The 23,817-nt window shown below is 39.6% G+C and overlaps 1 pseudogene across 1 annotated transcript; it reads left to right on the top strand.

Annotated features, from left to right (window-relative positions):
* The first annotated feature begins 1,566 nt into the window (after positions 1-1,566).
* LOC111926030 (uncharacterized) lies at positions 1,567-22,424 on the top strand (annotated as a pseudogene). Its single transcript, XR_015282833.1, has 6 exons — positions 1,567-2,059; positions 4,221-4,457; positions 4,966-5,055; positions 5,740-5,817; positions 7,543-7,638; positions 21,147-22,424. The product of XR_015282833.1 is annotated as an uncharacterized LOC111926030 (transcript).
* Positions 22,425-23,817: the final 1,393 nt, after the last annotated feature.

Consider the following 23,817-nt stretch of genomic DNA (forward strand, 5'->3'; position numbering starts at 1 on the left):
TTAGGATTAGGGATCAGGGTCAAACAAGGATGAGATGTTTCCTTGGAAGAAGTTAAATGCTTCACTGTACCCGTGTTTATTTTTAGAGTGAAATTGCTTTATGACTTCCTAATGAGCTTAAAAGTTGACAAGGATTTAAAGCTGTGTCTTGAAATACAGCTGAACACTGAGAGATGTCACATTAGCTATTCTGTAATACAACAGTCCAAGCCAATAGCAAGCAATTTCAGTGTACTGTTTATCTGTCTGATTAGAATTGCTATCCCCCTAGTTAATATTAATAGAAAGCAAAGTTTCTGTTTAAGGTACCCTATGTTTCCTTATTCAAGACAAGTGTGAAGAAATATCAGCAGATATCCTGCCTTGCATTTTGAATTGTCAGGAGGAAAGGGAGCCGCTGCTGTGTTGTGATTGTTTGTGCTGCTTTCCCATTGATCAGCTAAATTGACAATCAGCTCCAGTGTCCCAAGCAATGTGGTTTAGAATAATCAGAAATAAAAGCTATTTATCAGCAAATAGTGATATCACTGAGTGTCAGTGCAGTTCAAAATGTGGTTTAACAGCAGATTTCCTGCAGGAAAAGGCCAATCATGCCTTTCTTGTACAATACAAATAATCTTGTGATGGGCTTAGCATCTCTTCAAGACTCACAGAAAGGTCTATGGTGTTTTCCAATGAGATGCTGGGATAATGTCCATTTCCATTTCCTAGTGTTTTCAGCCATCCTAAAACTGAAAGCAAATGAAGAATCCCAAGGGGATGACCTTCTTCAGGGCAGCTGAAGATGAATCAGTGTGTCCAGCATGAACAGTCTTGTCTTATTTCCTTGTCTTTATCCACCTTAGATCTAATAGAGATGGTGATATCTGCTTTGCTGGTAGCAGCAGCATATCTGTGTGTGTGTGTGAACATAATCATTCTGCATTTAAAAACGAAAATGGAAACTTATAGAACTGTTAAATCTGAATCAAATACCTGTTAAAACATGTGAAAGTCACCATGTGCTTCTGGTTGCTCCACCACAAACTTGATGGAAATTGTTTTTGTTAGTTTGTTTTCTCCATTGATGTATCTTGTTTGTTTGACATCGGTCTGTTTTTTTGCCATTGGGGTTGTATCACTGTAAGAAAATGCAGAAGTGAGATTTAAAGAAAGCTTCAAAGAAAGATAAAGGTTACTTAGAAAAATTACTTCTAAAATTCAGTGAAATTTAGTTACATAATTAGTTTAGTTACCTTGACACAACTTGTCATGTAAAAACTTCTGTGTGAGAAAAGTGGAGTATTTTGGATGCATATAAGTAATGGACATTTTGGGATAACTGAACTATAATCACTTTGTAAATCAGCAATCCTTAAAAGATCAATTAAGTGTTATGCTTTCTATTGGTACCATTCAATAAATGAAATATTTTATTTAATGAATAATGAAAAGGGGAGTGACTTAATAGTTTTTTTTTTAACTCAGGACATGAGATGAGATAGTCACTAAAGGTCTAAGTACTCTTTGTTTTCTTAATAGTACACTTTATTGAAGACTGTTGTTGATCATTAATTCTTCTTTACAATGCTGAAGGTAGGCTCGGTCCCACATGCTCTTATAAGTCCTTAAAGGCTTCCACTGTTTTCAGCAGCCTTTGCTTGCTCTTTGTATCACAAGTAATGCCCATTAACTGGCAAAGTTAGTCTGTGTGGGACTGAAGGTACTTCTAAAGGTGAAAAAGGGAAACACCATATTTGCCAGAATCTAAAATACCTTTTAGAACTTGCCAGGCAGCTTCTGCACTTATGTACCTCAATTGCTTTCTTAAAATCTATTAATTGTTTTTTTTTTTTTAATGTCCTCTTTCCCTCAGGACTCTATTAAGTGGCTTCCCAAGTCGCCTAAACTGTACAGTGGCCACAACTGGAGTTCCCAGGGTTCTCGCTGGGCCTCATTGAAAGGAAAGGAGGGTTTGCATGGTGGTAACCTGTACAAATTCAGCTCTGCTAATGGAAAATGGAGAGAAGGAAGGATCAGTCCTGAGCAAGAAGCAGAGGAACTCGAGGATCCTGATGATGTAAGTAGTCTTGAAATTAGGGGAGACAGTGTGTATCTATGAAGAGGCTACGGCTGCTCACACTGCTGTGCAGCCAAGCACTTTGGGTTTGTGAGACCTGCACTGCTTATACTCTCATGTCCTTGCTTGTGCAGAGGCTACAGAGCTATGTTCAATGTTTCATTCCTTCACTTTGCTTGCAGTTAATCTATCCAGCCCTCGAGAGTAGAGTTCAATCTGCAGGTTAAGATGAGTAACCTGAGCAATGATGAGGCACATTTTTACTTTACTCCTACTTATATCCCCAGTTACCAGGCTCCCTCCATCTCTTTCAGGTGAGGAGGTTGTTGGCAGCACTTGGGGCTCAGTGTCTGCCTAGGCCTGGATGGTAGAAAAGTGAGGCTGCAGTGCTTCTCCCTGCATGTTTGTTTTGGGTGATGCTCTTACAGGGAGCTTATGTCTGTGAGCCCCTGCCTGCTGTAGTTTCTCCAGCCTGTGCCTGCCGGGTATCTGTCACCTGTACTGCAGCCTGGCAGTCCTCTTGGTCCTAGCCTGGGAAAAGGAGGTGGTGATTGCACTCTTGCAACCTTTCAGGACATTGCTCACCATTCTTCCTGATGTTTTCTGGGACATTAGGGAGGAACTGGGGCTCCTGCTTCTCTTCCAGGACCTCTGCTTCCTTCCTAGTCCCTGTGAGTGCTGCTGGTGTGCCCCTTCCTCCAGCCCATAGTCCTGGCTCTTGCTCATGGCCTTCTTCCCTGGCAGCCCCAGTACCACAGACGTGTCCAGGTTAGTCAGCCTGGTGCTGTAAAGGGAAATCTCTCTCAAAAAGAGACAAACATTTTGTTTTATAGAGATAAACATAATGTTTTATGTTAGACAAAGCTGAGCAAATTCCCTTTTAAGTGAAAATGGGAAGCAGTCATGCCTTGCATGCTTTTCTTGGGGTTGGCAGTGCTTCTTTCCATCCCAACCAAAAAGAGATTGTGGGAAAGTGCCAATATAGATTGAAAAATAAAGTGTCCAGTGGGATTCTGCACAGCTGTTCAAGGTAATGCCATGCTTTTTATTTTGGTATTAAACTTACATGCTTAGAAAAACACTTATGGGGTTTATTTTCAGAGGTGTTGATGTGTGTTTGCTGCATCATTTTACTGCCAACAGAAAATAGAAGGATTTGGGAAATATGAAGATCTGATTTGACCTTAACCCATCAAATTAAGGAGCAAAAATCAGCTGAATATAAGTAAAGCATTTCTAAAATGTGAACAGAATTTGGGCATTGTGTCTGAATTTAATTTAACCCTTTGCCAGGAATAACTGATAGCTGGAAAACTATGTTTTGCAGTCAAACTTGTCTGAAGCTTTAATTGTTTGGTGAATGTGTTTTAGATGTGTATTTCTCTTTTCAGGCCCTTGTGGTTTAGCCAACCATAGGGTGACATTGTGAGCTCCTCACTGCATCTTGGAGTAGGTTCACCCTAGGGCCAGGCTTCAGAGTAGGCTTTAATATGCATCACCTTTCAGGTTCCATTTCCAGAGGACTCCTAAATCACTTAAGTTTGCAGGTCTCCACTCACTGCCATTTGCAGCTAAAGTCAATCCAATGACTGAAACAGTCTTAAATATGTAGATGCAAGGTAGTGGCTTGCCTTCCCCCTCACACCTATGCTCTCAAAAATGGAATGTGAGTTTTGGGGAACTATGAGAAACGTTTTGTTTTCTGTATGGAAATATCTTTCATTTGCCTTGTGTGTGTGGTTTCTTCCCCAGAACAGTGGATTCAGTACTACAGAGCTGCCAGAGGCTGCCCAGCATAGTCTTGTTCTTGTGCTCTGCCATTTTTGTAGGGCATTGCAGGATTTATGCAAATGTGGATATGTGTGTATTACATGTGCCTCTGTGTGCCAGGGAATCTAGTGAAAGACTATATGAAATCCCAGTCCTCTCCCTCTTCCCACAGTTTCAACCCCAGTGTTGAGGGGAAACATGCCCATGGTAAAATGGTAAATAATGGTAAAAAAAAATCTTTGTATGTTTGCCGTAAAGTTCTGGTTTTGTCTTCAGTGAAGTAAGTTCTATCATAAGCAATGTGAGAGTCAGAAATGAATTCATGTTAGGGTGGGGAAGGCCTGTGTTTCAGATTCTCCTTGTTGTTACCTTTTTTATCTTTAACCCTCAGGAACCTATTTCCAAGTTTTCCGGCAGCCTTTTTGATAGAAGTGATAGCATGCGAGATCAAAGAAATACCAGAACAACGCTTCAAGAAAAGCACAAGTTGGCAGTGAAAGGGAAGACTCTTCCAGGATCTAACACCAAGGTGCAGCCACCTGTGTCAGCAGCAGGCAGCTTCCCCAGCGAGAGCGGCCGGGTCGCGGAGGAGCTGCGGGTGCGGGATGTGCCGCAGCCCCCGCTGAAGGTTTGGAACTGCTGCGTGGGCTGGGCTTGCTGCTGGGGGGCTCTGCAGGTCTGGGGGGCAGTCTCTGTGTCTGTGGGGAACTCCTCTTGGGTGAGGAAGTTTACAAAAGATACGAAGACAGGGGGACATTGCATGGCAGATGTGATGAGGCTTACCTTAAAGAAGGCTTTATTTGGAAGAAGAGTTTCCCATTAAAAAACCCCAACAAAGCCCACTTTCCTTGTAGCCATGCATCTCACTTTATATATCCAGCTTTGGTATTGTGAGGGTAAGTCAGAGGTACGTGCAAGTGGGCACTGAGTCTTCATTCAATCTACGTTTTCGAAGCTGTGGTGACAAGTCTTGCACGTGCCAGTGTTGAAGTGTAGCACCATTTTTCTCTAGGCTGGGCTCTCCAGGGGCATGTCTGCTGGTGTTCAGAGTGGGAGGTAGATTTTCAATGCTCACACAATTAAAAGACAGTATTTTTGATTAATCAGGTCACTTACCCATTATAATTCTTTTCCAGGTAACCATTACTGTGTGCAGTCAAATGGGGAGTCTTGGTATTAGCATTGCTGGTGGAAAGGGCTCATCTTCATGTAAAGAAAGTGATGAGGTGCATTTCATTATTCAAAATTTGTCTAGTGATCGTTAGGAATAGACTGATGAGTAGTTCCTTGAGTTATTGTGTTTTGTTGTTTGCTTTCTGAGATTGTTCTTCATGTAACATTTCCGTCTTTGTAAAGCTAACAAGGGTAAACATAGGTAGCTTAATTCCCAAAGTAAGATCTGTCATTATATTTTGATGGGAAGCTCCAGAAGGGATGATTTGGGAGACATACCCAAATGTAAACCAAGGATTTTGCAAAGGCAACCTGATGGCTGAAACACTGTTTTCTAATTCTTATTTTTTGCCTCAATTTGGGGTCTCTCCCTTGGCAATCCACATGCCTTCCCATCTCATTTGCTCATCCCCAGGAGCTAACTTAATTTGAGAGAAATATTTCACACATTTTCCCACTGATTTATCTTTTAAATGAATCTTTTCAGACTGTTTTTCAGTCTGTTCCCTATGGCACAATGTAAACAATTACTGACTTTTGTTCATTGTTGTATGTGTCAGCCATGGAGGCTTTTTTTTTTTTTTTTGTCTCGCAAATGTGCTAAGCCATTTAGTTTTTAATTTTATGGAGGCAACAGAACAATAACTCTTGAAAATTAATTACTTCCCATTTGCTTTTTACATCTAAGAACAATGGGAGAAACTGTAATTTCTGAAACCTATATTTTGTGTTACCAGGGGATCCTGATTGCACGGCTGCCAAAAGATGGTCCATCAGACTTGGCTGGGGTACAAGCAGGAGACAGAGTGGCTGAGGTAGATGGGTTGTTTGTCACTGTGGAGTGTGTTCTCTTGTTGTTGTCTTTAAATCAAATCACTCAGAGTTGGGGAACTTGAGATCCAGATCTAGGCTTGCCTTAGCCTTTTAGATACTTGCCATTATGAAGAAATGATAATAACATTAAATTGTTGTATTCCTTTGTATGTTCTGGTTGTCAGATCTTTATGTTCAAAGTGCTTAACTAAATATTATTTACAAAGGAAAATAATGATCTTAGTAAGTAGTTATGTAAGCATAAATGCAGCTGTACTTGATCCAAGAAGCTTTCTTGTGACATGGTATTAGATTTACTAGATGAGTTCATTGCAGTTGCAACAAAGAAATAGAAACTAGATGAGCTTGTTTCCCCAAGGTAATTTTTGGTGGGAAGAGAACAGCTCAAAATAACTCCCCTGATGGAGGCTTGCAGTGCCAAGTGACAAGGGATAAATGTGTCTTGGGCTGCTCCACCTCAAGCCTCATCTCTCCTAGCAGAAGCCACATTCTTGAGCTTCAGAATTTCCCAAGACAACAGGAAAAAAATGCTCACATAGAGTTTTGTGTTACATGCTTTTGATGTACTGTTTGGTTTCTACCTGCTGAGAATGGTGGAGTAGGAAGAGAACCTCTACAAAATCACTTTGAGGTGAAACCAGTCTACATTTTTTTCAGCTCTTGTTCTGTTAAACTGTCATTTATACTTGGTTAGATTAATAGTTTTCACTCCAGCATGCTCCATGTTGAATTAAGGTGGACTGGAGCAAGCAATATTGTATGTCTGTTAAATTGTCAGGAATAATAATACAACCTGTATCAGCCAAAGAATATTTTATGATAAATTACTATTTTTGTAAAACTATGCTATGGAATTATTAATAGATGGTGGTGTTCCATAACATATAAATATTTTGCTAGTTTAACAGTTCTTAAAAGGTTAATTTTAGATAATAATATGTATAATTTTACATTTTTCTTTTTTGAAAGGTATTTTAACAGATGTGAGAGAATTTAAATAATTCTCTGCATATTCCACATTATCAAATCATTGGGGAAAAAACCCAGGATTTTTAGTTGCTGTACCTTCTAAGCAGAGTTTCTGGTCAAGTTAGTATCTTAAAAATCAGCCCCATTGCTCAGATTTGTCCATGAGGCTATAATTAATTTTTTATTTTGGGGTATATTTGTAATATACTAGGTGTTAATGTCTGCTCACTTAATCAACAGTGAAACAAGTGAAAAAAAGAAGAAATTTCTGTTCTACCCTGTTCTGCCCTGCTGTTATTGCACAAATAGTTAGGATTTCTCCATCTCCCACAAGATGGCAGAATCATTCATCTGTTTAAAGAATAGAGGAAACAAATCTCTGCTTTTTGTGTGTGTATGTGTCACAAGAAGGAATTAATGCAATGAGTTGTGCTATAGAAACACTAATGCTTTAAGCACAGGACTAATCTCTGTACAAATAGCAAGCATTTTTCTCTTAACACTGTGTGTTACAACTTCTTATCCTTGAACTGATAATTTCAACAGTTCAAATATAAAACTCACCAAAAATGGGAAGCAGAGAGAATTGCGATTTTATTTTACACAATGATTTTATTTTGTGTTTGTACAACCACATGTAACAGTAGGGCCAGGTGTTTGTATACTACCTTGAGAGGGAGGGAACTCCTTAAACAGCATTCAGAATAAAAATATATTTCTGGTGTTTTCTTTTAAAGGCAACCTTTGTTTCAGAACCTGCTGCCCTTGATGCTGGTCCTACTGAGGCTTCACCCAAGGGCAGCCCCTTCCCGACAGTCAACCATGTCATAACAGTAAGTAGGACAGCCCCAGTAAACAAGAAGTCACTCTTACCTAAGAAATTTGTGTTGTCTGTCGTTAATGCTAGCAAAGACTGGCACAGTACTCAACACATACCAAAGATCAGAGGCCCTACCAAGCGTTTGCATGGCTGTCACTGCAGCTGGGACATGGCTTCTGGAGGAGCTCAGCTCCTGGGTGAGCACCCACGTAGCAGAGCAGGGCTTTTGAAGCACTCTGGTTTGGGGACTTTAGGGTGGTGCCCATTCCCCCCAGTTTGAGTCATTATTCTGTTGTCTGGACTCTGTCTCCAGCTAATGGAAGGAAGGAGAAGCATTTCCAGGGTCCCTCTTTTAGGAGGGAGAGGGTGAACTGCTACCTGGAGGTGGCCATTTTCATCTTTTGCCTGGAAGTGGGATCTTGTGTCACAGGCTAAGACATTTAGGTGACTGATGAGAGAAAGCCTCCTGCACATGTCACAGAAAGAAACAGCTGAGCCTGCAGGGTGGCTTTTAGATATCCACTTTTTTGAACTTCTCTAGCAAGTTCAACTCTCTGAAGACCTACCCTAATCTTGGTCATCTATGTGCACAAATGAAACTATGGCTTTACTAGGAAGGATACAAGGTATCCTAGGATACCTCAGTATCCTACATACAAGGTCTACTAGGATACAAGGTATCTGAATAATTAAGGTCAAAAAGCATCTTACTTGTGTGGAGATAGAAGTACGGGGAAGCAACAACTGTTTCTGCTACAGAAAATGCCAGAGGAATGTTTTGTCTGATTCCTCTTGTTTCAGTCTTCAAAAAAATCTTTCTCCATGAATAACATTTACAACCCAGCTAATGACAAAAAATGAAAGTATGTATATTATATAAAAGACTATAATCAAAGAAGATATCAGTTTTATTAACCATTTAGATAACTAAGGATTTGTTAGTTGACTGAAAAAGTCAGCAAATGGCTCATGCAACTGTTTTTTCTCTGGTTTCCTGTTCATCACTGTTTGTCAAGTGTTGAGCTACAATTTTTTTTCCATGAGATTGACTAAGAAAGGTTTTCCCTTCTATTAATTGCTTAAAGAAACTTATTTTGAGGCCTCCAGCCTCCAACATCATCTTCTGAAACATTTAGATGAGTTTTATTTTCCAGCTTAAAACACATCAGTTTGGGATTTATTTTTTTTTTTGTCCAGTTTTACCTGGTTGCTGTTTCTTACAGTCTTTATCAGTATTGCAGGAAGCATGAGGCTTCCTGTTAGAGGAACCACTGTTGAAAGGGTTCATTCATACCTTAGTGGTGGCCTGGATCTGGTGCAGTAGTATCTCACTTCTAGTATTTTCATCCAAAAAATAAGAAATTATTGTATTTTTATGTGTATGCCTTCCTTTAAAGTTCTTCAGCTGTAGTGGGAGGAGGAGGAGGCAGATTAGACTGAGATGCTTAATATAGAGCAGAGTACTCAGAGGGAGTCAACTCCCTCAACTGAATATGTTCTGAATGTCAAAAGTAACTGATGTGCAAGTTCTTTTGTGAAGAAACATTTGTATTTCTGGTTTTGTTTCTTTTTTGAAATAAAATTCTTTGTGCTGTAGCAAATTATATGTTATTGCCTGTAACCTGGAGCAGCATTCATCAATTTCAGGGATTACGGGCTTGTGGGGAGTATCCTGCTGAATTGGGACTGCTCAATTTCTCATCTGTGCTCACTCTGAAGTCCCTCTTACTCCTTAGTAACAGAAGGAAATCTTTACTATCTGAAAAATATTTAAAGCCTGGCTTCTCATGGAGGACTTGCTTTGCATGTTCAGATAAGCAGGTGGCAGTAGGACCTTGATGCAGAATCTTCTTCTGTGATAGGAATATAGGAAGGTTCATTTCCTCTGTGTCACTGGTCAGGTTTCAATAGAAGATGGTTGTCTGCATCAAGAGAGGGAAGGACTGAAGCATAATGGCAAAGAAACCAGAGACTCCTATTCCTATTCTGCAAAAATTGAGTATGTGCCAGATGGTGCCATCTTTCTTCTCCCTCTCTTCCATGTCATCATCCTGCCTTCCAGCAGATTCCGTCTTCATCTGTTCATTAGTATTGAATTTTTAAAAACATCCTCTTTGCATATGCTATCTGTGATAATATTTGGTTTATTCTTGTTAACCACAGCCCACCCCATCTCTGAGCCTGCTGTTCTGGCATTACAACAGGCAACGCTGCTGCCAGGTTCAGGTTTCCTCTCTGTTTTCCACAGGCTTGGTTGCTCTAACTGCTGCTAAAAGGCTCATTTAATTGTTAACTCATCCAGCCAAACTCAATTTCAGACCCTTTGTGCCAGCTTTAAGATTTCATGACAGTGTGAATGACCAGTAATTAATTGGACAAACGAAATGTTCTTTCACAGTGAGTCATTGTTTTGCAAAGGAAAAATGAGAATCTTCCTTGGTTTTAATTATGATTCAGAATCTTGCTGACATGTAGATAGAGGCCTCAGAACTTTAATTACAAGTAGATAGTTTTTACATACAGTATTTTATAGACTTGCCTCAGTTATGCTAATCACACCTCTAAAATATGAAGACATATTTTACTTTATATATATATATATATGTATTTATGTATAATTATTTGAATTGAACTTAAAAAAAATCAGGGATATAAACACATAACCATGCTGACTTTAACAGAAGGAACTTTAACTTGAATTTTGGAGTCTTCATTTCTAGTTCTGTTATTATTTCCTATCCATTCTCTCAAGCATAGAGCCAACTCTTCACAGTCTTTTTCCATCATAAATATTTTCATTCAACCTCTGACTGATATTCCCAGAGGTTTTTGTCTGACTGAATGGAGAGTGTTGACAGATTTCAGCATCTTCTATAATTTCATAACATGCATCATCATCCCATCTTCTTTGACTCATTTTTGGAACTATCAATATAATAAGGATATTAGATACTTTGTAATTAATATCAAGTCTTCAAGATATTTTAATCTAGTATTTAACTTCAATTGTTAGCATATTATTTGGCTTAATTTTATGCCTCTGCCCTGGAAATTTCCTCAAATATAGATTTTTTGTATTGTTCACCAGGGTTACAAGTGTCACTGATACTGGGATTTTCAAGAAAGGTTAAAGTAAGAGTTACCAATTAAAAGTAATTGTGTGCATAAATAAATCAATAAATGGTGAAGCTTACAGTACTGAAAAAATCTGTAAAACTTCTTCAGGTTAAAAAAGCCAAGTGTTTTGGCTGCTCTGTTAAAAATGCAGAGATACCAAGTGTTCCTAAATCTGCTGAGAAAACAGACAAGTGCACTCAAACCTGTAACATGTATCAAAATGAAATCCTCTTGTGCCTGCAGGAAGTGCATAAGCAGATACACCATCTCCCACAGCATGCAGTTGCTGGTCTTCTGCCTTTGTCTCATATTGTTCATATGCAAGTTGTGAGAAATCTTACATGAATGAGCATCCCAGCAGATCTACCTTCTTCATTTCCAGCTGATAAAGACTTCTCAGGGAAAAACACTGACCCACTTACATTAGTTAAAAATCTGCAAAAATCTGATTATCAGACCCTGTATTCATCTGAGCATGTTCTAAACGTATCAGAAAATTGAAATCATACAACATAAAATAAAACTTGTTTCTTCAGTCATTGTCTTTGTTCAATTTTAAAAGCAAAGCCAGTGAAGTACTCAGGTCAGAGAAGCAGCGTAAGAAGAAGACAACTAAAGTGAGATTCAGAATGTCCTTATCATGAACAAAGCCAGATTTCTTCTTAAGCTTGTTTCAAACAGTAAAGACCTTGCTCACATCACATAGAGTGTTTGACTGACCTGTAGCACCATAAGATCTATTACTTCAAGTTTCTTAGGAAGAACTGCTTTTCCCTTCTCCAAAACATTTTCATGACTCTTTTAATCTTGTCAGGTAAGGGTATTGGTGTTTTTATGGTTTTTTTTTCTATTCTGACAAGCTAAGTTAGTTTTAGAAGTCAGGAATCTAACTCTCTACTGCCTTGCATCTTGTGCAGGTTTACATATGTCTGCAAAGAAGCCTATGAGCCTTGTTGGTTTAACTAACCTTAGTCATTGGGTGAGCTTCAGTGGAGTGTTAGCACCCATGTGCTGTGTGATTGCCTCCTCCACTTCATCTCCTAGTTTGCTTCTGCTTTTATCTGAGCAACTGAGTATTTCTGAGTCACGATGAAAGATGGAAGATAAAAGGTGTGTGTTGTAGACACTGTGTTTGCCTCCATAGTGTAGTGGTTAGGGAACTTTGTGAATTTGAAATTAAGTTCCTGGTCTCAACAAATGCTTCTGTTTGCACAGTGTATCTTTTTCTTCTCTTCCTTTTAAGTTGTTTTCTCACAGCACTCAGTCAAAATGGTTTCATTTCAAACTTTAACTTCTTGGATTTTGCAAAGCTTGTAATTAACAATGCTAAATAGAAAAAAACTTTTTGAAAAATAGGACATTAATTGATCTTTTCAAGTTACCATATTAAAATACCTCCACATTAGAGAAAATCTACAAAGTGAGCCCATCATATGGTAGACAATTATAAGCACTGCAGACAATATAAGCAAAAACATACAAAAGATGAACTGACTCAAGCAAGGCACCTTGAACTGTGCTGTAGGATGTAGCATATTATTTGAGAATAAAAGAGGGTAAGTATTTAAAAAAACTACACAAATGATAAGAAATATCTCCCCTTGTGAGAAGCATCCTCATGGACTCTGCAGGAGTACTGCAGGGGAAGAGTACTGAGTTTCTGCAAGGTTTTCAGACAGACACTGCCTTTCACAGGGCTGATGAGTTTTCTTCAAAAAATCAAAGGGTTGGCAGCTTGGACCACAGGTAGCACTGCTTATGGGGACAATGCCTTTTCAGTCTCCTGATGGGGTCAGAGCAATACATTTTCTTTCATGTTTTCATAGCATTGGGCCATAAATGATTGCACACTTATATGAAAGCACTCATGAAAATCTGTAAATCAGGTTCCAGTGTCAGGGAAGTCACTATCCAGTGGTGCATTAGAAGATGAAAGAAATGGAGCAAGAACAATTTTTCATACACAATTTGAACCTTTTAAGAGCCTTTTGTGCTTGACAGCATTGCAGATATGACATGATGAGGATTGATCTTCCATTTATGTTGTGAGTTTGACAGAACTCCATCTTTCTTGCCTTGTGCATTGCCCTTGGGAGGCACTTGGCAGAGAGCAAGAGCAGAAAGGGGCTTTGCTCTAAATGTGACATGACCAAATATTATATATACTGCATGCTGGAAGAGAGATGAAACATTCAAGATGTTCTCTTGCTATTCAAGAAGTAGGGAAAATACTCAGATTTAAAACTGAGCTGTAAAATATATCAGTATCTAGAAAATTCACACAGGGGTAATTTCCATAGAATCATAGAGTGGTTTGGATCTGAGTGGACCTTTAAAGATCATCTTGTATGCCACTTGTAGTAACCAGGGACATCTTCCACTGGAACAGATTGCTCAGAGCCCTGTCCAACCTGTCCTTGAATATTTCCAGGAATGGGGCATCTACACCTCTCTGAGCAATCTGTTCCAGTGTTTTACTGCTTGTCTGCTTCATTGACTTCCAGGAAATCATACTGAACTGAATTAGATTTTGAAGTAAATCACTGTGCACAGTGTGGGAACAGCAGCAGGGAAGAGGGATGGGTTGGTGGGGTAGCCCCTGCTCGTGGTCCTCACCAGGTTGCTGCACACAAAACTGAGGCAACACTCCCAAAAGCACAGTGCCAAAGCTACTCTGTCGGTGCTTGAGAGTAGTGTGGCTGTTCCAAGGGCAAGGATGAACTGAATTATGTGCTGCCCTCTCCCAGCCCCAAGCAATAAAATGTGTCATGAGCCGGTTGCTCCCTGAGTGCAGCAGCACAGGTCACACAGATTTCCTTGTGCACAGGTCTTCTGTAGCCAAGTGTAATGAGGTGCTTCATCCATGCCTCACCAAAGATTTATCTTCCCCAGAGTTCCTGAGAGGTTTATACCTCTCTCTCCATCCACCTTCACAATTTCTGAAGTTTGGCCAGAGTCAAACACAGCAGTAAAATTGCATTGTGAAGTGTCAGGGAAAGGGATGGAACCAGGGATTTCTGTGACCAGGTGAGTTGAGGGAGCACCATAAAACAGATGCTTATTGAAACGTCCCTGATATGCTATAAAAGGGGAGCTATGTTGCATGCCTGGATGGGTTTCCAGATTTATGTGTTTTCAGACACACAGCTGTGCATCAGCTGGTTTGTGTCCCATGCCCTGCCACCCTGCCCCAGCTGTGCCCTGGCTGCTGTGCCAGCTCCCACCTGGAGGTGGTGTTGCTTGTGAGTAATGAACTCCAAGGAACTAATTTGATCTCTTTCTCTCTCTTTGACTTGTATTTCCTTGTTTGCTGTTGGGGAGAAGGTTGCATTTATCTCTTGTTGCTGACATCAGTTAAGAACACCATCGGATGCTGGTTTGTTGTGAACTGTGCAGCAGTGGATCTGCCCCTTCTCTGCTGTTCTGTTGGATGCATTTTTGCATCTTCTTTTTAAAATTTTAATTTAAAAGTCCATCTGTGTAATACTTCTTAGGCATGAGTAAATGCCCTACTTAACTAAATTCGATTTAGACAGTTTCTTCTGTGAATACAGTCATCAAATGTGATCCTTTGCATCTAGCAGAGGACTATTTTTGTTTAGTGAGAAGTCTAAATTTCCTGTTCAGGTCTAAATTACTTCCATCCCCAATGATGACAAAACAGGTAAGACTAAGTATGAAATCATAACATTATTAATGAGGTTTATGTAAACCCCTGCACATGCTCTCAACTGTGTTCATAATTTTGTTTTCCCCTGTTTTCCCCAGTTAAAGGTACCATCCTTAGCACTGGAGTCAGTGAAGATCAACTGTAAAGTCAAATTTAAAAAATATGCATTATTTAGATACATGGAGCTGAGCTAGGCAGGCATTCCTATTACAGGTATTTTCTAGCTGAGGAATATTTTCTTAAAAAAATTACCTGCATGAACTAGAGTTAAAAGTATGTCTGGTTTCCTACCTAAAAAAGATCAATCCAAATTCTTTTTTCCTGCCCTTATTCCATCAAACTTTGGCCTTTCATATGTTGTTTCACCTTCTGATTTGTAGCCTCTGTCCCCAGCAGCTGGCCTTGCTGCCAGCTGTGATTTGCCCTGTCGCTGCTGCTTATGCCTTTGATGTGAAGCTTGGGTTGTAGCTGTGACTGTTGCACTGAGAACTTCCCTCTCTGGATGATATTGGAGTATGGACCTGTGGGCTGGGAGAGGCCAGGGGAAGGGAAAGGTTTATAAAAGAAAAAAAAAAGGATGATGGGGTTTGTTCTGTTCAGTTTTAGTTTTGAAAAAAAATATAAAAAAAGATACAATGAACTGTCTTTCATGGACTGTTCTGCAACTTTTTGGGCAGACATTTTGATTAGAAGTAGGTAATGAAAACATATGTGCACATCTGGAAGTTAAAAATTACTGGATGTTAACCAGTGTTGGCAAGACATCTCAATTAATACATTTTATTTTAAAAACTGCTTTCAAGCATCATAGCTAGCTGTAGGTTTGTTCCTATCCTGTTTCAGTATGAAAGAACTTTTGCAGCCAGCATTGCAGTTGAATGGCCCCAGTTTGTTTAGATGGCTTTATTTTACTTCTTCCTGCAGAGGATCAGGAGTGCACAGGCAGCCCCTGTCTGTGCTCCAGGTGAAGGACTCCAAGTTTCAATGTCGGCTGTTGATCCTGATGCCTTAAGAGGCTACCTAGGAGAGAGGCTAGACAGTATTAAAGGCTTGAAGTAGGGATTTATTTAAAGGCTTTTACACCTTAGGCAGAACAAGAGCCCAGCTGTGGCTTGACCCAAGATGGATGATGGGTCACAAGTTTTCACGCTTTTATAAGTTTTTGTCCATTTACATGTTGGGGTTAATTGTTCTATTACAGCTTCAGGTTATGAAATCCCATCCTCCCAGACTGCTCATCTGAATTTGCTGTTGTTTATACTTTTTGGGCCTGAAGCTGCAGCAGTGTCCTTGGTTCTTGGGCAGGAAAAGGATTGCTCTGTCTAACTGAACTGTGAAGAGAACTTGCTAACACTTTATATGAAGTTCAGAGTTATGTACTAATGCAGTACAGAACCTGGAAAATATGAAAGTTAAAACTTAAAGCATCAATCCCATTAAATGAGAATGTCTGAAATAATTTGATATTTAGTTATGTGTGATTCAAACAAAACTGAACTTTTTTAGTGTAGAAAGTCCTAGTGGTTATGTTAAAAAAAGTGACACAGACAAGGTAATGGAAGAAGTTTCCACAACAGTGAGCCCACTGGTTTTCTACAGGACATGTCCATTTTGAAGTTTACTTTTTAGGCACTGAAAATGTGATTTCAGGGGAAAATGGAAAAATAGTAACTTGCTTCAAGTAATTAATGATGCATTTTTCTTAAAAAAGTATTCTATGTATTTTGACAATTTGAGATTGAATAGTAGTTCCACTATTGCTTAAATAATGATATTTAAAGCATGACGATAGAAAGTGAGTAGGAGGACTTGGCAATTTCAACATAAGTATTTTAGACATGTTGAAACAGTGCTGAGTAACAACCAGTGGAGAAAACAATGGCATAATAGAAAATCTAGATCATTTGTCCTCCTACACAGGCATAATTTTTTTTTTTTCGGAATTATCTACAGAAGGTGGAAGTTTCACACCTTCCCACTTACCTTAGACAAGCAACTCAGGTGCCTGTACTGGAAGGGTTTTCCTTATTGCCATCCTAAATGTCACTGACTTTCCCTGTCTGTATCGGGCAGTGGAAATAGTTTGCTTTCTCTTTGCTGTGCCATTTTTTCACATAGGAAGTCTGTTCTCCTATCTTCTCTTGATCATGCTGCACCAGGAAATGTACATTGAAATACAAATTGTAAAGACAAGCTCCAAGAGCAAAGGTTGCCTATTTAATATGGTAAGGCTGAGGTCAGTGAGGATAATCAGGGAAATATGAAAGCAAATGTAAAATCCCCCCAGGATTCTGGGAAGAGAAGTACTGGGTTTGAGGAAAGAATGTAACAAAATAAAATGCAAATTTAGAGTTGCTGAGTTTTGTTACTTTCTTTTGTTTGTGTTTTTTGTTTTGGTTTGGTTTTGTTGTTGTTGTTTGGTTTGTTTATTTTGTTTTGTTTTTAAACAAAACTGAAAGAGTAAAGGAAGCTGATACAACTTGTATTGTGATGTTCCTGGAACTTGGGTGAATGTGAAGGCAGTGATAGAGAGTGCTGGGTTCTTAGGGGGTGGTTAGGTGAAGATGGTTAGGTGGTTAGAAATGTGATGTGTGTCTCTTACATCCATTTTGTGTTGGTTTTGGTTTATAGAGGAGCTTAACTGATAACTTTTGCTGCAAGAAGAGGGAGACTAGAGGCCTGAGCCTCTTTTCATGACCTTGTACAAATATGTGCTCTATTACTTAGATACATTTGCAATTGCATAATTGGCACAATCCTCAACTGAGAGTTGTTTTTTCATTGGTACCTATGATTCAGATTTGAGGAAATAGGCTCCTCAGCATCCTGTCAGGGAGAGAGGCACAGAGGAGGCTGACTGGCTGCAGGGGAAGGAGCAGTGATGGTTTAGGGACAGCAGTGGCATGAGTTCACATGGGGTTTCAGAGGGAGATGTGCTGAAAGCAGAGGGATGGAGAACACAGCTGCACTTGGACCAGGACATTTGATTTGTTAGAAGGACTCAGCAGTATGTCTCCAAATCAGCGTGAGTCAGTGTATGTGTGAGCTTTCACCTGCCTGGAGAGGGTACAGAGGGGCTGCTCTGATCAGACCTGAGCCCACTCTTCTTTTGGGAGTGTAGGTTTCCAGCCTTTGCAGCACTTCTGGGCTGAGGCACCATTCAGCCTCTTCCGTAGAAGATTGGTTGTTCATTTAGTGCTGGTTCCTCTTTACCTGCAGCAACATGGAAGATTAGATGTAAGACTTCCCCAGCACCAAGTATTTTGTGGAGCAGTTAGTACAATTACCAAAGAAATGTCAAAAGAGCACTTTTCATCTATTAAGTTTACTTCATAATTTTTAGACCTGGTTCATCATAATATTTGAAACATAGTATGCAAGCAATCATGAAATATTTGAAGAAAATATTTTAGAGAATTAGTTTTGGTTCTTTGGAAACTGAGAAGTAGGAACCATGCTGAAAAAGGTCTTTTCTTCAAAAGGACCAATAGGTATTGGTGACTCTGCATTGCTAATGAAATACATGTCAGTCATGGGGCGGTGTGCACATGTCTGTTTTTGAACAGCACAGTGCACAAAGAAAGGTATTCCCTGAGCTTTCAACTGACAGCTCAATGAAATGCAAAGCCTGGTCCTGGATATGACTGTAGGTAACAGGGCATAGACCTCTGCAGTAATTCTGGAGATGTCAGAATTTCATTATGTGACCCAGTAAACCACCTGTATGTACAAATGTGCATTTGCTGTGCTGCAAAGCAGCTGTCTGCTGGCTGTTAAGCAAAAGCATCTTTCAGCAAAGAGCCGAACCATCCAGTACAAGGAAAGCTTATAAATGATGTCATGTGTGCATGACAAAAACAAATCATCCCAGGAGTTGTAGCTTGGCCAGTGCTTAGGATCTATATAGGTTATTTGAAGCTATCCAGAAATGTGTCCTTAGTTTAAGCAGAAGAAAAAGAAAGGGGAAAAAGGTATATGACTGGGAACTGAGTATACCAAAATATACACTAAATTTCACATGAAATTAGTTTACATCTACCAGGGGTGAGATTCAGCTCTGGACTGACACCTGAGCTTTGGTGTCTATGTGTAGTGTGCTGTGAGCTGGGGGGAGTCAGAACTAATATCAGGGGAGCCTGGGGAATAATTCATTTTACTTCAATGCAGAAACCTCTTGGCTGAAATGGCAGTAGCCACAAAGCATATATATGCTTGTGTCGTTTCCTAAATCAGATAATGTACAGCGAGGAAATAATATATTATTAATACAATATAATATACACAATTGAGTTGTGTGGTGTCAACATTAAATGTTCTTATTAAGTAGAAGTAGCTGATAAATAAGAAGTACTAACTTTCCTGAAAATTTTCACAGTGCTTGTAAGATAGCCACTTTATTTATTACACATTATCATGTTACCTGTTTGTTACATATATTGACTCACCTTTGTATGTTTTCATTACATGTTAAACCTTTTTTGGAAAGCAGTAAAAAGGAGGATGATTTTGTGCATCAGAGTGAAATTTGTAATAATCCATTCATTGATAAAAACAATTAGTCATACATTATTTGACTACATAAAGAGCCTGACACTTTTTTATTCCTGAGTTACATCATTTAAATTAATTTTAAAACATTGCAATATAGTTCTCAAAGAACACAAAGTTCTTGTCCAAAAAAAAAAATTAATCAATTCCATATATGCATATTCTATTGATATTTTCTTTTAATGTTTACCTTAAACATATTTTGTCAGTAAAGAAGCCAAATATGCAGATTTTCAAAGATCAATAATTGATATGATATATGGTTCTTAATTAATCCTTTACTGCTTTTGGGGGGATCAACTAAATGAATAATGAACTTAAATTGATTTTTCATATTTACTTGTGTTTATTTTTTAAAAATATTTTCTTTTTTTTTTTTTTACCTATAGAGGGTTTTTTAAAAGATTAGTTAATGAGAGGAAAGGGCAATTTATCCTAATTTTGCTTTATCAATGGCTTTTTGTCATAAAACAAAAAATGAAAGGAGGGCCAAGGGAAATCATTCTTTATTGGATGTGATAAGAAACATAGAGACAAAAGATAAGGAAGTCTGAGGTACTTAATGCCTTCTTTGCCTCAGTCTTTAACAGAAAGACCAGTTGTTCTCTGGGTGCCAGTCCCCTAAACAGTAACACAAGGATAGGAAGTAGAATGGAGCCCCCATAATCCAAGGGGAAATGTTCAACACCTGCTGCACAATTTAGGCACGCACACGTCCCTGGGGCCAGGTGGAATCCACCCAAGGGTACTGGGAGAGCTGGTGAACTGCTCACCAAGCCCCTTTCACCATCTTTTGGCAGTCCTGGCTGGCTAGGAAGGTCACAGTTGACTGGAAGCTGGCAAATGTGATTCCCATCTAGAAGAGGGGCTGGAAGGAGGATCCAGGAAACTTCATTTTGACTGACCTAATCTGTAACAAAGTGACCCACTTAGATGTTATCTACCCAGAATTTTGTAAAGCCTTTGACTTAATTTCCCAGAGTAATCTCCTGGAGAACCTGGCTTCTCATGGCTTGGACAGGGACACTGTTGCTGGATGAAAAACTGACTGGATGGCCAGGCCCAGAGGGTGGTGGTTAATGGTGCTACCTTCAGCTGGTGGCTTGTCACTAGTGGTGTTTCCCAGGACTCAGTACTGGGACTCGTCCTCTTTAATATTTTTATCAATGATCTGAGTGAGCAGACTCAGTCCATCCTAATGGGTTTGCTGATGACACCAGGCTGAGTGTGTGTTGATCTGCTGGAGGGTAGGAGGGCTCAGCAGAGGGATTTGGGAGGCTGGATTGATGGTCCAAGGCCAGTTGTGTGAGGTTCAGCGAGGCCAAGTTCTGCCCTTCGGTCACAACAACCCCATGCAGAGCTACAGATGGGGGCAGAGTGGCTGGAAAGCTGCCCAGTGGAAAAGCTGGACCTCAGCTGGCTGAACATGAGCCAGCGTGTGCCCAGATGGCCAGGAGGGCAGTGGCATCCTGGCCTGTGTCAGCAGTAGTGTGGCCAGCAGGAGCAGGGCAGGGATTGTCCCCCTGTACTGGGCACTGCTGAGGCCACACCTGGAGTGCTGTGTCCAGCTCTGGGCCCCTCACTGTGAGAGACACTGAGGGGCTGGAGCGAGTCCAGGGAAGGGCAGCGGAGCTGGGGAAGGGTCTGGGGCACGAGTCCCGTGAGGAGCAGCTGAGGCAGCTGGGGGTGTTCAGCCTGGAGAAAAGGAGGCTCAGGAGAGACCTCATTGCTGTCTACAGCTGCCTGAAAGGAGATTGTAAAAAGGTGGGGGTTGGTCTTTTCTGCCATATAATAAGTGACAGGGCAAGAGGAAATGGTCTGAAGTTGTGCCAGGGTAGGTTTATATTGGATATTAGGAAAAAAGTCTTTACAGAAAGGATGTTCAAGCATTGGAGCACATTGCCAAGGAAGTGGCTGAGTCACCATCCCTGGAGGTATTTAAAAGACATGTAGTTGTGGTACTTAGGGACATGGTTTAGTGGTGGACTTGGCAGTGCTGGGTTAGTAGCTGATGATGTTAAAGGTCTTTTCCAACCTAAACAATTCTATGATTCTCTATGGTGTTACACCTCTCACATATTTTTTCTCATCACCTGTTTCCCCTGTCCTTTTGAAATATTCCCGTTAATCACTTTGCTTCTCTTGATATGATTCTTTTCTCTGAAATCTTTCACATCTTGCTGAAGATACCTCGGATAATCCTCACACGCCCTTCCACTTCTGATGAAGATGCCGACCAGTTGCCCCCAGACCCTGATGACTTTGAGCCCGAGGAGCCTGACAGCGCAGAAGGCCATGCCTATTCAGACTGTCTGAGCAGTGCTTTTTATTCTCCCTAATAAAGTACTTTTCTGGCAGGAGTTCATGGGTCGTTTTCTTTCCCATTGTTTGATTACATTTAATGTAGTACTTGAACCGCTATGCCTTATTTATAGTGAAAACCATTACATGGAGGATGGATTTGTGAGAAGAACCCTGTTTGTATTTCTTTGCCTTGAACTTTCCTTTGGCAAGAACTTGTGAACCTGAAAGTAAATGCATGGGGTCAAGTTATATGAATGTCAACACATGTTTCAGTAGCCACTTGGAAAGGTATCCTGCAGCACCTAAATGTAATGGAGAAAAAAGCAGGTGATTTTTATTCAGGAGGTAGTTTACCCATCTGGAAATACACTGAAAACAATTGTATAGTTGGGTGGGATTTTTAAAATCTTGTGTCCATGTTTTGTCTATACAGCTCATCCTTCTATCTCCCCCAGGTTCCTTTGATTTGTCCATTTTAATGTCATTTTTTATGAGAACTAAAAGAAATACTGTCTTTAAATAGTGCTAGGTTTTTTTACCCATTGAGAAATGTTATCTGTGTTGGAATTCTGTATCTCATTCTATTGTAATAAAGAACAATTTCTCCAGTTATATCAGTAATGTGAATGTATATCAGATTTGAACAAGACCTGTAAGTTGTATTTTATTACAACATATGCAGGAGGCACTTTATGCAACTATGTACCTGACAGTGAAGCGAAAAGCAATTTCTTATGCATGAGGAACTGTCTGAAACTTATTTTTTTTCCTGACTTGTATATAAGCAGAACACTTTGCCTTACTGCAGTATGCCTGTATTTCACATATATATATATACGTGTGTGTGTGTGTGTGTGTGTGTGTGTGTGAGAGAGTGAGGTAAGCATTTAAGAACAAATTGTCCTGTACACCAGTTTTCAATCCTTTAATTCTCTTCACTGCTATTCAGGTTTCTAATGCATTTTAAGCTGTTTAAGAAGAACCATTTGGGACTGTTCTTTATTTGGGGTTCCACGGTGCTGCCTTAAATCAGAGGTGGGGTCTGGCCCTGCCAGATTTGAATGCCATGACTTTCTTTTCATGTACATTAAGTGTGCAATGATGTTTTTTATGATGCTTATACAGTGTATTTTCCTGTAAATATAATATAGCACAATCCAGTAACCTGGTAAATCCTCATCTTTTATTCACATTCTTGAGAAAGATTTCTCAGGTGATTATTCATATATAACTTCAATGAATGCTGGTAGCTGGCTTTAACAGAATTAGAAAGTTCCCAGGAGGGTATGGCTGTCACAAAGAGAACAATATCCTACTAACAAAAGGGATATTTTACTTTGAAAAGATGGATTTGCACTAACACTATGCTATCAGGTTAATGGCATCCACTTTGTTTTTTTATTATCTTGTGCATCTGCATTTTAATTGACAACAGCAATAGGAATATTAAGCTAACTTAATTCATTTGCAAAATAAACATTATCTTAGAATCTGCTGTGACTGCAATATTAAAGACATTATTAATGTGCGTAAAGCATAGGCTTAAATGATATTGATAAATGAAATTATATTTAAAATATTTGTTTCCCATCTCTTCCTCCAAAATATACAGGGTTCTTCCACCATGACTTAATGTTTGATCAATGCATGTTGCAAATACATCAATCTCAGAACCCACAAATGTTTTGGCACTATAGCTGGTAATGTGCCATTTACTACTACTTTATTGTGTCTTACTAGACTGCAAAAACCCCCCCTCAGCTATTGTAAATCAGCCCTAGATTGGAGAAAAAGTTGTAGTTGAAAACTAGTAAAATAAGAGTTCTGTTGAGAAATTGGTATTTTCTTCTTTTTTACTTCCCATGCACAAGCGTGTGTTTTAGATTCTTCATTAGATCTTGGAAATCAAAACATTTGCTATCAAAATGACAAGCTTTTAATCAAATGCTGTCACCATTCAGATAACTTTTAAACACTGAGATTTGTATCTGTTCTTTTTCTCTGATTTTCAAGGCAAATTTCATATTGCATTTTTGAGAATTTTGCTGTGAGTATAAACTTACAGTGGTAACACTCTCTATGGACACGGAGCTCTACAAAATGTATCAGTCAAAGCCTATGCTTATTCAAACTTTGATTAAGAAGAAACAAAATCAGTGGCAGATGATTATGTTTTGCTCTGCTCTGTGAAAGAGGGGCAGAGGTAAAGGTCAGATGCTGATGTCCTTATCAGCACTGGGTAATGTCTCTTTTGATGTTTGGCTGCTTGATAAGAATGGGCAGAGACGGAAGGTGGAGAGACTCAGTAGGAGTTGGTCTGTTAATGACAGCTCATATCCTGTACCCTCATTTCCTGCTGACCTGGGAGGTGACTAGAGAAAGCTACTTCCTGGCTATGGAGCAGTCACTTGGTTTTTGTGAGGAATGGACTTCTCCTCATTCTCAGCTGCCACATCATTTAAAAGATAGCTATGAGAATATATAATGCTTTATTAATGTATTTAATTAGCCCCATCTCATTGTTACATCCATCATTGTGGAGGAAGGCGTGGC

Source organism: Cyanistes caeruleus, chromosome 2 (assembly GCF_971803275.1).
Source record: "Cyanistes caeruleus chromosome 2, bCyaCae1.hap1.1, whole genome shotgun sequence".
NCBI classification, from domain to species: Eukaryota; Metazoa; Chordata; class Aves; order Passeriformes; family Paridae; genus Cyanistes; species Cyanistes caeruleus.